General features: G+C 48.6%; 1 long non-coding RNA gene across 2 annotated transcripts in view; it reads left to right on the forward strand.

Moving 5' to 3' along the window:
• Window positions 1-2084: 2084 nt before the first annotated feature.
• The window catches only part of LOC141571824 (uncharacterized), a 95808-nt gene continuing 82101 nt past the window's right edge, over window positions 2085-15791 (forward strand). For both annotated transcript variants that reach the window (XR_012496881.2, XR_012496880.2), the window contains exon 1: window positions 2085-2214. This is a non-coding gene — a long non-coding RNA (uncharacterized LOC141571824). The remainder of the gene's footprint in view (window positions 2215-15791) is intronic.

Genomic DNA, 15791 nt, shown 5'->3' on the forward strand with positions numbered 1-15791 from the left:
GCATTATCATTATTACTTAAGAAAGGAAAAAACTCTCCAAGCATGTCAGATGCACCCATTTGTATAGTCTGGTTAATTAGAAACGGCCCCATTTCATTAGAGCAGACCAAAGGGCACCACAGCCCCTCCTGTGGGCTTTTACTATAGAGGTAACGTGGGGATAAGAGCACCTTTCTTGCCTGCAGGTAGCGCTTGTACCAGCAGCTCCTTGGAGGCCTCGTTGAGCTCCAACGTCTGCCCTTTGGTATCCTTAAAAGGGTTAGTAAAGTATTTCTTTTAAACCCTCTGTTGGGGAACTTTACACTGCTCCCCAAGTCCTTCCCCCTCTGGTCCATAGAAGAATGACTTTCTGGTGGAGTTCGCTCACATGCCTGTGGGTGCGGCAAACCAGTCCCAAGCTCTCAGGTTCCCTGGAGGCCTAGAGGTGACCACACATATAAGGGGAGCCTCTGTCAGGAATGCTGCCTGGGTGGCATGGCAGGGGGGTGGTTCAGAGGGCCCCTTCAACTTGGGGGTGTGGGTAAGGCAGTGGAGCAGCCTCTCTGGCTACTGGCCCCACCTGTCCAGGAGGCCCCTGAGGATAGTTCAGTTGAGTATTTCTGTGGCCAATGAAGTCATCCAACACCCAGGCCCTCTTCTTTATAGCAGACCTATATAGGACGGCTGGTGGCCTACACGTCAGTGTCATCACTTTTAGGGCTTTTTGAGTTCTTCAAGTTCTTATTCCAGGAGAGGAAATGAAACTCCCAGGAGCTCCCCCTTGAGTTTCTGGATTCTGGCCCCTGGGCCACTCCATGCAGACTTGTTGTTTGTTTGCTTAATAAAATTCTGACAACAACTAGCTCAGGGATCCCCAGCCTTGCCCGCACATTAGAATCACCTGAGGTTCCATCTCAGCCCACTTTGACTGGAATTCTGGGGGTGGATCCCAGGCCCACCTGGGCTCAAAGTTCCTCAGCTAAGTCAAATGTGCCACCCAGGTTAAGAACCACTGCGGGAAGGGGATGGCTTGAGAAAATGCAGCCCAATGCCCTCATTTCCAAAGTGACAAGCCTGAGGCAGTGAAGTAACGTGTTCATTTACGGCCACCGTTCGACAGAGGCAGATCCAGGTCTGGGACGCAGACCTCTGAAGTTTTCTAGATTATTTACTTGTATCCACATAGTGGCAGCTATGAAACCAATGAGCAAGCCTGTTCTAGTAAACCGTGTAAGTGTACAAAGAAGAGACCATCGTGCTGTCTCTGTGGCCGGTGCTGTGGCTGAGCAGGGTGGCACCAGTGACCCCGGGAAGGAGCCACAACTTCCTGAGACCCTTGGAGGAGATGTGAGGAGGAGGGGAGCAGGCCCTGCTGACCTGTAGGATGGGGGGGCTGGACAGCCAAGAAGCTGGGAGTGAGAGCACCTTCTCCCAACTCCTTCTGCTGTGAGGGTGGGATGCTCCCAGCCTCCCTTTCCCAACTGCAATAGTACTATGACCTCATTTTATAATCTTAGTTTTACCAGTGCTTTCAGAAAACGTTCCCTCTGGTCCCCACAGTAGTACGATGTAGAGGGGGCAGAGGCATTATTTCCATTTTGCTGATGGAGCACCAATGCGGAGTAACTGCACAGCCCTCACCACAGCGTGAGACCATCTCAAAACCCACCTCCATCCCTCCTGTGGTATTTTCTGGAAGTTTCCAAGGGGGCCCTTGTGTGAGCCCATACACCAGTGTGTGGGTTTCAGACTCCAAGCACAACTCACTGTCCTTCCTGCCCAGCTTCCCGGCCGGTGTCCTCAGCCGGGAGCCCCACCTCCCGCCGTGTCAGTGATGAGGACACCTCTCTGGATGGTCCCAGAACACGGAAGCATCCTCCCCCACTCTCACCTGCCCTCCCACAGCTGCCCCAGCCTTGAAGAGGTCTGTTTGGCCCTGTTTTCCCAGCTTCTTCTGACCCCCTCTAGTCACTCAGTCTGAACTATTTGGGTGTTCCTCCCAACCCCAACCTTCTCTCGGCTCCGTGCCCACCTTGACATTTTAGAGTTACTGAGACCGACGGGAGTAAATCCCATTTTGCCGGTAAGTGGGGGAGGGGTGCGTTGGGGGCGGGGCGTCGCCCGCGAACAGCTGCCCACCACTAACTGTTACCCAGGTGAGGAAACGCGGGCTCCCGGTGACGGAGGTAGAGAGCGACTCCAGGAGAAAGGAAACCTCAAGCCTTCTGATCTCAGGTCGGTGCAAGTGGCGACAATAGTACCTGCTCGCGCCGTGAGTGCGGAGCCGGCCCGAAGGGAAGGCCGGCGTCCGAGGGCGCTGTTCACGCCGGAGGGCGGGCGACGGAGGCGGGCCTCTCGGGCTGCAGGCCGGGCTCCCAGGCGGGCGCAGGTGCGGGGCTCGGCCGTCGGGTCCCCATTCCCGGCCGCGCCGTTAACAAGGCCCCGCACCCTGGCGGCCTCCGGGAGGCCGGCGGCCTTTGAAGCACACAGCCTGGATTATTTAATATAATGGAACAGTGCAACTCGACCCATCAGAGACATAAATTTCCAGGTGTTTTAAATTTGTTTTCCCGTCTGAATGGTAAATGGCAGATAGTAAAATTCGGCACCGGGTCGTGGCTGTCGGTGCAGAGTGAGCCCAGGCTGCGCTCAGGTGGGCGGGCGGCCCTGCAGCCCGGGGTCCACCACAGTCCGCTGTGTCCCTGGGCTCCCCGGGACGAGTCTCCCGAGCCCGGAGAGGGATTCTACGCCAGGGCTGGGAAGGGTCTTGGGCTTTTCGTTTCCAGAAGGGTCTCAGAGCACCTGAATCTCTTGCCCACGAGGGTCTCTCCCAGACATCTGTGCTCAGAAGCCCACAGCCCCTGTTCCCCCCAGGTTAATTGGGGTGCAAGGGCCTGTAACACCTATAACAAGGTTTCTGTTGACTTGCCAAGTTCAATTATGGGTGCATCTGCTTTCTGATTTTTCCAAGATGGTTTGACTTAAAAAAAAAAAAAAGCAAACTACAAAGGAACAGACTGCACAGTAGCTTTTTGCAGAGGGTAAGAAATTCTGAGCACTTTTTCCAGACTCCTCCTGCTTTTTGAGATGTGTCAAAATTCATAGGGTGGCTGCTGAGGATAGATATTACTCTGAGTAATTCTGGAGAAATCTGACCCTTCAGCCCACTCCCCACAAGGCCCTTCACCCTTTTCCCTTCAAAGTAATAAAGGAGGTCTACTTTTTAAAGGCGGCTCCCCTGCCTGCTACCCAGAAACCTACTGTGATCCATCACTTTGAATGGAGAAATCATTTGACATTTATTTCCCAAACAGGAAGCAGTGGCTCAGAGAAGGTGGAAACCCCAGAAATTAGTTCAACTTAGGAGATGAAAGTAGGGAAGGCAGTTTGCTCCTTACCAAGGTGATTATATCATTCTCGATTTGCTTGTGGGCAGGGCCTTAAACAAGGAGACCTTAGGGTCTGGGGGAGGCAAAAAACCCCCAATGAAAGTTACAGCTGCACTGAGCAGAATACCCTCTCTTGGTCCAGCATTGCATGTGTACATGTGTGAGTGCACGTGTGTTAGTGGCGGAGTGGGGCCAAGAAGAGAGGATGCAGAGCTGTGAGACCCTTAAGACTGGCTTGTCCTCAAAGAACTTACACAGATACTAACTGAAGTATACAGTTCACAAAGCTGTGTGTGAAAGGTGCCAACAGAACGGAGCAGAAATAATCATTGGGACTGAGGAGTTAGAAAGGCAGCGATGGGACAAATCCTTTTTGGCTTAATGTGGTCTTAACGTGGTCAGGGAGAGGCTTTGGGAGCTTGATATTTGGGCCGGTGGTAAGAAAAGGCAGAGGGAAGGGCAAGTAGGAGCCAAGTGAGCAGCTGTCGGGAGTGGGGGACAATGACAGATGGCGTGGTCAAGACCAAATCCAGCTGGGGCAGGACCCCAGGTGTCCTCAGAGAGCTAGGAGTCCCCCTATTTGTTCTTCTGTTGTGTTTCTTCCCTCAAGATGACATTCCCTCAAGAGCAGGAGGGTCCTTCAGAGGTCAACTTCTGGAAACAGGAAACAGTGATTAGCAAATCAATTAATTAAGGCCCAGTGAGCCATTGGATTACAAAGAGCAGTTATTTGTTAACTGAAGACAGACCTTGGCCCCTGATGAGAGCTTTGATTCTTTGAGGAGCCTTACTGAGACAGCATACCTAAGATGCATACAGGCCCTACCTACGTGTGAAATTCCAGCAGCCCAGCTCTGCTGATGACAGAAATGACCGTAATAAACCAGGGAGGCCACAAGTCAAACAAATAATTTGGTTGACAAATAGGAGTATAAACAAGACCTTGATTAATGAATTTGCTAATAGTTCTCTGTTTATTGACATTAGCTCAGCTTGGTCATTAAGCCTGACATTGCCCATATATATGTTGTATGGTATAATATCTTCCATTCATTCTAAGACTGCTTTGTAGCTTTTTTTGTTGTATGTTTTATGTCTCTTAAGTCTTGTCTCCCTGACTGGACCATGTGCCCCTAGTTCTGAGGACCCATGTGCTTATTGAATGGAGAGCAAGGTCATGGAACTTCCTATGAGGGATAAGTAGAAAAATGAGAGAAGTGAGACGAGGCTCCAATTTCAGCATCTTAATCCCTTGGCGTTGGGTTGGGAACTAAGTTCTAGAGCTCTTTCACTGTAACTTTTGTTGCCTTTTAAACTCGTTGCTTCCTCCTGCTCTGTCCTTGAGGGAAGGAGTCGTCCCTGCAGGCTTATCTTCCTCCCAGTGTTACAGGCCTTACAAAGAGCACCCACTGAGGGAGTGGACGGACAAGCACACTAAATAGAGTGGAGGAATCCCATACGGCAACAGCTTCCCTGAGACTCATCTTGGCCATGACTTTGACTGCTTCTAACAGAGCTTACCTTACTACCATGTTTTCCCGAAAATAAGACCTAGCCGGAAAATAAGCCCTAGCATGATTTTTCAGGGGAACATCCCCTGAACATAAGCCCAAATGCATCTTTTGGAGCAAAACAATATAAGACCCAGTCTTATTTTCAGGGAAACACGGTACAGTGTTTTGGGGGACTTCAGCCACAGCCTCTGATGGCCAGAACTCAAGACAAGGTTGTCCTTGGGTAGGTGCCAGTGTGCCTACAGTGCCAATCCCTGGTCCTTGCATGCCAGGAGCCACTGTCCTTGTCAACATTCCAGCCTGGGTGACTCTGGCTGCAGCTTTAGCAACTTGGTGAGAAGCAGAGGCAGGAGGAGTTGAAGCTGTAAATGCCAGCTGTATTTTTATTGGTCGTCTGCAACTTCAAAGGTTTCCCTGCTTTAAAGGAGGCACAAGCAGGTATCCAGTTGGTTCTCTGAGCTCCCAGCCTTGATGCCTTATTGATTTTCAATGTGGCTTGACTCCCAGGTGGGCAGACTTCAAAACGGTCTGTATTTTTCTGCTGTCATGTTTCCATCCCTGTTAGTTTCCATCTCCAGCAAGATTCCGGATATGTTTGAGGGCAGCTTTTCCTTCTTCAGCTTTCTCTTAATAATTCACTTCTGGACAGGATTTCAGACAGCCAGGACCACTTCTGCTGGGGTGTGTCTCGCATTGTTTGTGCCGAGCTGGACCAGCTGCTGGCAAGTGTGAGAGAGAAGATGCAGTCCTTACCCTTAAGGAGGTCAATCCTATCAGTCCATCTAATACACCTAGAGTCGAAGTGTATTCTAAGTGTGGCCATAATGGAGGGTGTGGCTGATGGTGGGAGGTGGGACCCGTGACTTGATGGGGTCTCCTCGTGTAACACATATTCTTCATAACTGACCTTGAGCCAGTTCAGTAGTTTATTGAGCTATTGTGTGGCCAGCATTGGGACTAGAACATTCGTTAAACGCCTACTAGAGGTCAGGCACTGAGCTTCACTGATATTTGCTAGTAGCTTTCCTTACATTTCATGTGAAGTCTATGCTACTCTGTATAAGAAGCAGGTTGCGCTTCGCTCCTCTTTGTAAATGAGAACGATGTTATGCAGGGTTTCACAACTTGCCCAAGTTCACTTTGCAAGCAAAAGGGAGAGCAGGATCTGACCCCTGGGCTGCTCTTGCTACCACTCCAGGCTGGGCTGGGTGTGTGCCTGTGTCTGTGTGTGTTGTGGGGCGAAGGAAAAACCCTGGAAGCGCTCTGTCTCATTGGCAGACAAACCTATTCACATGGAACAAATAGGCAAGATGAGGTTTATGTGTGGTGATGATAACAGCAAACACTTCTATAGCTTCTCCTGAGTGTAAGGACTGGTCAAGGATTACTTTTAACCAATATTAACTAATGCCTACGAGGAAACTGAGACACAGAGAGGTTTGGTTACTCTGCCAAAGTAACACAGCTTAGACATGTCAGAGCTGAGCTGCAAACCCAGAATGTGTCTTACATACTTCATGGAGTTTCAGGACTGTCGGAGAGGGATGCCAGCAGTGTGGCCTGAGCAGTACCTCCCGTTGGAGAGAATTTCTGCCTGCTCCCCATTCTTGATCTCTTCTAAGCCTCCAAAGACAGTGAGGTAGGTGTCCCGGCCTTCCTGTCACCTCCCACCCCCTTGATAGACAAGGCACAGTGATGTCAAGCGGGTACCCAGGGTTACCCAGGCCTCAGGCCAGCCTCCTGTCTTGCCGCGTCAGGGGTTTTTTACAGGGAAACATGGTTGGGACATTGAACAGATGTTTGGTTACAAGTGTCTTGTCTGCAAACTGGGACATACAGGCCCATGAAAGCAGTCTCCTCAACAAGCAGTTCTTCTCTATCTGCTGTGGTCACAGAGTGCGCTGGGAGAGTGATATTTGTGCATACAAGAGAAAGAGGGCAGGCTGAGGAGAGGCCGGGTCCAGGTCCAGGGGGATTCCCGGTGCCCTGGGCACGAGGCCTTCTGCTCTGCAGCCTGCCTGGCTCACCATGCAGGAGGAAGGGCCTTTGAAGTCACAGACCACCAATAAAATTGCAGCTGGCACCAGGAGCTTACAGGGCTCCAGGCGTGAGATTTTACACCACTAAGGGGCTGAGCCAGCGCTGACAGGGTTGGAATGTGCCCTGGACTCCCCTTTCCTCGGCAAGAGCCACCAGGGTGCCTCAGCTCCTGGCCACCCTGTCACCCAATCAATCAAGGCTGCAGCGAGAGCCCATTAGCCACCACAGGGCAGTGAGAGAAGGAGCAGTTTGCAGTGGAGGTGTGGATCCATGACTGAGACGCATGCAGCAAACAGCTACAGTGCAAGCAGCTGAGTCCAGGCTGGTTGTGCGCGCACAGGCAATTCTCTGCTAAGTGATGGTGGCCAGACAGGGCCACAGACAGGGACAGGGCTGAGGGTTGGAGTGGTCACAAGGCAACCGCCTTAGGTTTCAGCATGAACAAAGGCATGGAGGCTAGAATAAAGGGGTTCTCTTCTTCCTCTTTCCTCTTCCCTTCCTCCCTCTTCCCTTGTCCTCCAGTTTAAAGCCCCTTTCCTTGGTCATCATTCAACTGCTGTTTATGTTTGGCCCTGTGCTGGGAGTGGCTCTGTCTCTCCTCGTGAGGAGCTCCTAGTCTGAAACAGGCAGCGTCCTGGAGAATGGGCTTTGGATCAGGACCTGGAGGAAGAAGGTCAAGGACAGGGTTAACCTGGCCAAGCACCATGGCAGCCCTTGTAGCCAGGAGCATAGTGGGGGGCATCATCCTCACCTCTGCCCAGAGTTTTCTGCTGCCCTGACCACTTCATCTTGGGAAGCAGCTATTGATTCAGCCCTTCTGAGGTGTTTGGTGCTGAGTGGATTAGCGCCCCTCAAGGATGGTGAATGGGAGGGGTCCCAGGGATTGGGCTGAGCAGGGAGAGCCGTTATCTGGAAGTTGTCGCCAGGAAGAGAAGCTAAAACAGAGACCACGCATACATAGGGAATGGGCAAAGGGCTGAGCAGGGGAGGCTGGTGGAGGGATGAGGAGATGCCATTTCCTCACTGTGGGTGCTCCTATACCACAGCAGCTGTTCTGCTAGGGCATCGGTGCTTCAAAAAGGAGACTGATGAATCCACAGGAACAGAAGCCTTGGTGGGAGACTGTAGAGTCTACAGGGACAAGAGACTTGAAGAGTCACTCAGATCCCAGCCCCACTCCACCTGCCCTCTGCCTCCCCCACCCCAGGCCCTTGGTCTTATAGGAAGGACGTGTCCTGACCAGGGAGATGACAATGTTAAGGGGATTAGGAGTTAGAAACGCCAACCTTGCAAGGCTGTTGTCGCCACTGTGATCACTTCTAGAAATGCAGACTGTTCTCTGCAGCTCTGTGATGCACGAGGGCCAGCACCCACACGGGGAGGGCTGCGTGCAGAAGGCCTGGTGGACCCAGATCAGACACACAGACACAGCTGGTGCGTGACCCACTTGCCACCTCCTGTCTGGGGCTGTGGGGAGAACATCATTCTGTTCAGCCACTAGGGAAATGGGGAGTCGGGGGACATTTTTCTATTTTATCCTGAGCGCTGAGCTTCTATACCCACCATCACATCAGCCTTAGTCACTTCACTGGAACCTAACGAGGCATTGACAGACCTCCCTGCTGCATGCAGACACTTGAATTCATGATGTGATTGATCCACATAAGCCCATGTCCACGTTTTTGCTAATTATTGAGACAGGCACTTAAATGTGGAGAAAAATCTCTTTCTAGGAACTTGGAACAGGAAATTAAGTGTGACTACTATAATGAGGCTGGTCTTTGAAACACTAAGTTTACAGAATGTACACAGCCAGGTGAGGCCTGTCCCCTGCAAAGTAGTCACCTAGAAAGGCCAGCGTTCTCTGGAATGTGCTTGTTTTGCTGCATACCCTGCCTGGTTCCAAAAGGAAGTTGAGGTGCCAGTCAGGGAGCACTCAAGATATTGCCAAGTGACCCTTGTTGTATATGGCGAAACATTTGATCAAACTGTGCCCGATTTCAGAAGAGAGAACAGATACAGCCTGAGATTGTAGCAATAGGAGAAATGGTAAGAAATGTTCAGAGCATTAGAGCGTGTGGGGTTGTGTCTTGTTGCTTTTACTAAACCTTGAAAGAGTGGGGTGAACTCAGGCTAGCATGAGCTGGTCTGCAAGAACAGACGGAAGGGAATGTGGCTTTGTCAAGGTGCTGCTCTGCCAACTGCACCCTGAAATCTCAACTGGCTGAGTTCTGTAATGTGGAGCCTTGCTGGGTTGAAAAAGTGTGATACTGTGATTTATAATAAGAAATACATATTTCCTGGCACAGAGCTCATAAGACCCTTGGAATTTCCTAAGTGGCAAGAGCTATGAAGGTGACATTTGCTATGTTAATGAGTAACTGTTGGAATGCCCCTGGGTTACCCAAAGGGGAACCAACCAAATGATTATAAGGTTGACCCCCCACTCCCCACCTCTGGGGAGGAAAGAAGGGCTGGAGGATGAATGTCTGCCCATGGCCAACGATTTAATCAAGCATGTCTATGTACTGTGAAGCCGCCACAAACCCTCCAGAGGAGAGCTTCCGGGCCGGTGAACAGGTGGAGGACACTCGGGGAGAGTGGTGTACTGGGAGAGGGCATCCCTTGCCCTACGTGTCTCTTCACTTGGCTGTTGATTCATCTCCTTTAATAATCTTTGTAATAAACTGGTAATGTAGTGAGTAAACTGGTTTCCTGAGTTATGTGAGCTGCTCTAGCAAATTAATCAAACCCAAGGAGGGAGTCTTGGGAACCTCTGATTTATAGCCAGTTGGTCAGAAGCTCAGGGGGTTATCTGTACTTGTCATTGGCATCTGAAGTGGGGGGGTAGTCTTGTGGGACTGAGCCCTCAATCTGTGGGATCTGATGTTGTCTCCGGATAGAATAGAGCTTATAGTCAGAATAGAGTGTAATTGTAGGACACCTAGCTGGTGTTGGGGAATTCCCTGGATGTGTGGACAAAAGCTCCCCAAACACATTGGGAGTGTGATCAGAATCATTAAAAAGTCCATTGCTTTGGTGCCTTAAACTGAAGCAGAGGGTAAGTGGCCTTTGAGAAGCCATAGACTTGGCAGAAGATGAATTTCGTGTTTGCCATACCGCAGTGGTGAGCCTGCTGACCTGGGGGGGAGTGGGGGGGCCGGCAAGGATGTTGCCCCCACCTCCCAAGCCTGTTGTTTCCGACAGACTCTAGATAGTTGCCTTTAAGCTGAGCGCTCTGGCGGAGCCCAGCAATTCGTAAGTGAATGAACAGCATGTAGGCTTAAAAATGACAAATAGGCAAGAGCTTCAGTGGTAGTTTCTTGCACGTGAAATGACCAGAAGCAAAAGTATTTCAAAAGCACTTGAAGAAATGATTTTACCAAAGGAACCATAATCTTGATTTTAAAAAAACTTATGATTCAACCATCCCTGGCCACCCCGACCTGCCCAAGCAGGAAGGAGCCTGTGAAAACTTTGTAGCCCTCTGAAAGTTCATCTTCTCCAGTGGCCATGTGGGTGTGGGCTCGAAGGACTGTGGACGAGAAAGTCCTTTCCAGGGAGAACAGGGTTCCATCAGCAGAATCTACTTTGGAGCGACAATTTTGGAAACAAAAGCCCCATGTTGAAAGTAACACACACTTCATGCAGAAAACGTGAAGAACTAAGGTAACCGTCTCCCCATGTCAACCTCCCTCCAGCCCTGCAAATATCCTGTTATTCTATCATATTATAAGATTTTGGTGTGTGGCAAGTGTTTTTCTAGGAACATCTATTTATATATTTACTGGATTACATATTTATTTGCTATGAAATTGGATTATGTTGTATTTATTGTTTTATATTCTGCTTTTTTAACTTAGCACTGCTATGAATATCATCTCCTTTTCTTAAATATTCTTCTCAAACATGATTTTTAATGGCTGCATAATATTCCACTGTGTGCATCTCATAAAGTTGGACATTCAGATTATTATTTTTCCTACCTCACGATACATACCTTCACATGGAAATACTGGGCCACGGGATATAGATGTTTTTACAACTTGATACAGACTACCTACTGCCTTCTAGCATGGTTTTTGCCACTTTGTACTTCCTGTAGCATTGTTTGAATGTGCCTGTTTTTCCACTCTACCACACTGGCTGTCACTCACCTTCATCTTGGGGATGATGAGGTCTCAGGCCGGCATTGCTTCTTTCTTGAGTATTTTTTATTTTAACCTCGGCTGCATCCACCCTGGAAGATGGTGCGCTTTTTTATGTTCACACTAAACAACTTCCGTTGACCATCTCCTTGCTGAGCTGTATAGAAGCCTGTGGGTAACCAGCAATGTGATATGTCTGACCTTGTACCTGGCCTCAGAGTGGCCCCTGTGGGTTTCTGTACCTTCTGCAGAAATCCTAGCTGCTCCCTCTGGGCAAATACCCAGAAAGCAGGAATGCCTGTGGGTCTGAGCACACACGGAAGCAGGAATCCCCCAGCCACACATCCTCAGCTGCTTCCAGAGAGAAGATGTGGCATTGATCCTCATAAATAGTGATTCTCCGTGCCTGCCAGAATGTTCTTGTCCAGTATGGTGGCCTGCTGTTATCACCAATGGAGATTTCTGACTACAAAAGTGTCCTTGTTCTTTGTGGACATTTTTCTTAAATGAAAGTGTAAAGAAGAAAGTAAAAGTCATATATGTTCTCCCCAAAATAATAATAAACCCCCCAAAACACTGTTGACATTTTGGTGTGATGATAGAAGCAGAGGTCAGAAAGGGAGAAGGAGAGAGATCTGAAGATGCCACACGGTTGACTTTGAGGACAGAGGAAGGGGCCACGAGCCAAACAATGCAGGTGGCCTCTAGAAGCTTGTAAAGACAAGGAAAGGATCTCCCATGGAGCCTCCAGAAAGAAACAGTGCTGCCAACACCTTAATTTTAACCCAATGAGACTGATTTGGGGCATCTGACCTCCAGAAGAAATGTGTACCATTTTAAGCTGCCGAGTCTGTGGTAATAGATGAAAAATGTGGAATGGATCACATTTCCATGCACAGTCTTCGAATATCAGTGTTTCTAGCAAGGTGTACTTCTCACTCAGAATAGTCCTAGTGACTCTGCAAAGCAAATGTCCTCCATGTAACAACTCAGGGATCCATGAGGGTCGTATGTCCAAAACCTAAGGCCTCCTTACTCAATGAGGCAGAGGAAGCGAGAGAGAAAACTATCCGTGGGCTTTTCCCTGCCTCAGGCTGGATGTCAGTTCCTCTCACAGCCCATGGCTAGAGGCCAGCATATGGCTCAGCCCTGCTCTAAGGGGTGTGGAAAGTGTAGACTTCCTGCTGCCAGAAAGGAGATGAGAACGGATAATTAGTAGATACTAGGAAAGTCTACCACGTAATGCGTGCAAAAGGCATGAAAAAACAGTCTCTACTGCTCTGACACCATATCTGTCAAGTGCTGTGGTGACTCACATTTGCAGGTTCCCTGGTGCAAATTGTGGGCCTCCGCATTAGTCCAGCAGACAGTTACCTCAAGCTCACGGCCATAGTCTGCTGAAATTCGGAAACTGAATCATACATGGACGGGTTCTGTTCTCAGGACATGAGTGTGTTATTTTCTAAAATTTAAATGTTTGAAGATACCTGCCAAGACGTTGCCTGGTTCAGAACACTTCAAGGAACCATGGGACTCTGCAGAAACAGCTTCCTCTCCAGGAGGCTGCCTACAGGGAACCAACCTCCCACCTACCGCATTCCATAGGGATTGCAGGAAAAGTGGAAAGCCAGGGAAAAAAGGCATTTCAGTCGTATTTTGAACATGACTTTGTAATTCTAGCCATGGAAGTCACCTCAGACTTCAGTGAGTGTGAGGGACTCTTGCTGTCCATTTATGAGAGATGAGAAAACGGGAGAATGAAAGACTGCTCCAAATACACCAGTGTCACAGCACATTCAATGTCTGAAACAATATTTGGTACTAACTTGAATAACTCTTATTAATGCAAACATGTTAAATACTTGTTAGAAAATAAGTTTATTCTTAATTTTTCTAAATAAGTGTTAAATGTTTTGAAAATATTATTTTTGAAAGCCCTGAATCATCTGTTTCCCTGAAGCAACATGCTTGTTTCTCTTTGACCTAAGACTCTGCAAGGTGGCTTTCACTTGGCAAATTCACTGGAGTTGGGTCTACCCTCAGCCTCGCTTGCTGTGAATCGACTCTCCTCATAGGCAGAATTCACATTAACCAACCTCACACAGGCTGCTGTATAAACCAGAGGCCAGGTTAGTTTGCAGTGAACATTCAGGTTTAAGCTGCGCAGGTCTTCTGGTTCACACATTCTTTCCCTGTTGGCAAGTTACAGGAATGCCCAGCTAGAATGAGGTTATTTGTACAATTTGAGATCATATAAGGCACTACGGCAATATAGTTCAAACTTGGCTACACTCTGGAATCCTTTAGAAAACTTAAAACAAAATCTCAATGTCTAGGCCATAACCCACGCCAATGAAATCTGAATCTCTGAGGGTAGAGTCCAGGCAGCAGTAAGATTGATTGATGACTTAAGCCTGAGAACCTGTGTGATGACAGGAGTAGGTCTTCCAAGGAAATGAAATGCTCCTGCCTCTGCATCCCTAGCAGTGCTTGGGTGGATAAGGCAAGTGCCTCATGCCTCTCCCTTTCCTGTGTCCCAGGGATGACTCAGTACCTTCCTACTATCTGCCCGCCCTGAAGCCATTCTGTGTCTTTCAGAGAACTTCAGTCTGCTTCTTTATGGATTGGTTTCAACACTCAAGGAACAATTTTTAGGTTTCTAATTGCCAAGGGAAGAGACAGGGAGACTAGATGTGGTTTCCCCATCTTCTGAGATATTTATATATATATTTTAACAGTCATAAAAATACAAATCACCATCCCTTACGTGTACAGAGTGACTTCTACATCCCAAAGCACCTTTTGCTTCACCATCTCATTTGATTTTTCCCAGAAGCCCTGTGGTCAGGCCAGGAACATGTTAATCCAGTTTCCAGTTTCAAGACCTGCATTTCCATCACCTGCCACCATTTTAACATGGCAGCTTCATCAGTGCCTCAAAATGAACGTTTCTGAAATATGCTGTCTGATCCCACCCACTTCTCTTACTCTTGTGTTCTCTGCTTTTCCTCATTGCAGCATCATGTTCCCGATGGTCCAGGCTTGAAACCTTGACATTCTGTTGGGTTTCACTCTTTCCCTTGACTTTGCATCCAGTCAGCTCCTAAATCCTTCTGCTTCTACCTTTGATGGGCCTCTCATCTCAGCCCTTTCCTCTCCCTGCCTTTTTCACTGCCATCTGCCTTCTCCCTTCTCTCCTGAGTAATTGCAGCCGCCTCCCAAGTGATTCTTCCACCCCAACCCAACAGCAGGACTAACGCCCCAAGTCTAATGCTCGTTGGCTTTCCCCTGCTCACAGCCCTCCAGCAGCTCCCTACTGTTCACTCCAAACTCCTGAGTGGCATTTCAAGATCTCTTGCTGTGACTCCAATCTGCCTCTCCAGCCTCATCTCCTCTGTAGCTTAGATCCTAGACCCTCTTCCAGCAGGTCCCAGGCTTCTCCATGGGGGCCTAGGGTAGAGAGGTCACAGTGAGGTAGAGAAGAAGCAGATGGGCAGCCACCCCCAAACAACCCTCTTTATGATTCTGCATGGTGAGCCCACGCTTGGAAGGGTACAGCAACATTTAATGTCCTCCACACACTTCTGTGTGGCCTGGGCAGAACCCAGAGCCTCTTTGGTTCTCGTTTTCTAAACCATAGAGTGAAATTGGTTAAGCCTCTCAGTTGGTGACAGTAAAACCTTTTCAATTCCCTAACAGACTAGGACTCTAGACATCCTGTAAAGAATGATTGTCATTTACTCTCTCCTAGTTATTGTTTTCCCCCAAGGACAGGGTTCATGTATAAAAGAAAATACTGAAAAAAAATTAAATTAAATTAAAATAAAGTAATTGGCAGCAGTAGGAATTTGTCATTGCAGACTGGCCTTTGCAAGGTGGACAAACCCTTGCTGTTTGGGGGGAAAAATGCAGCCAGCACTCATTGGATTAAGAGTGTAGAAAAGCAAACGTGTTCAAATCTTAAACACATCATAATTTTAAGCATCCACAAGTGTTTAAAAAGTGTTAGCTGCTATGAGCACATACATCCATTCACTAGTTAAACATCAGAACCTGTTTCTTTTCTAAACACGTGGGTAGGAGAACAGAGGACGGTTAACATGTTAAACACACTGACATGTTTACAATGTGTTGCAAGAAGGTGTTTAACTTTTTGTGTTCCAAAGCTAAACACTTTGGAATTAGAGGCTTGGCTAATTCCACCTCCAGTTAGGATGACTATCACCTAGTGGCCCCCTTGGCTTGGAGCAGAGGCCCCTTTGGAAATGCAGACAATCCCAGTAATAACCTGGATTTCATAAAGAGCAAGGCGAGGCTACTTACCGCAGGGTCTTGGGTACAGAAGAAACATGTGTTTCTAAGAGCAAATCATAAAAGGAATTAGTCCTAAATGCATGTCTTGCTGGACGCAGCCCATGCTCTGGTGAAGCACGGCCCGTTTCGTCTCTCTGGTATTCCTTCTATCGCGCTGGCAGGGGCTTTCGAGGAAGTCCCCAGACATAGGCCAGCTGGGGCCTTGGTCTCTGCTCCACACTGGCTCAGACTTTCACAGAGAGTGAAGAGAACCCTGGAAGCTAAACTGGAAAGGTAGATAGAGGGAAGAAGAAGGAGAAAGGAAGAAAGGGTGAATGTTTGTTTCCTGGGGCTGCTGTAACAAACTACTCCACATCTGGTGCCTAAGGCAACATGAATTTATTGTCTTACAGTTCTGGAGGTTAGAA

This window comes from Rhinolophus sinicus, chromosome 2 (genome assembly GCF_057876585.1).
Source record: "Rhinolophus sinicus isolate RSI-liver-muscle chromosome 2, RSI-T2T, whole genome shotgun sequence".
Taxonomy (NCBI): Eukaryota; Metazoa; Chordata; class Mammalia; order Chiroptera; family Rhinolophidae; genus Rhinolophus; species Rhinolophus sinicus.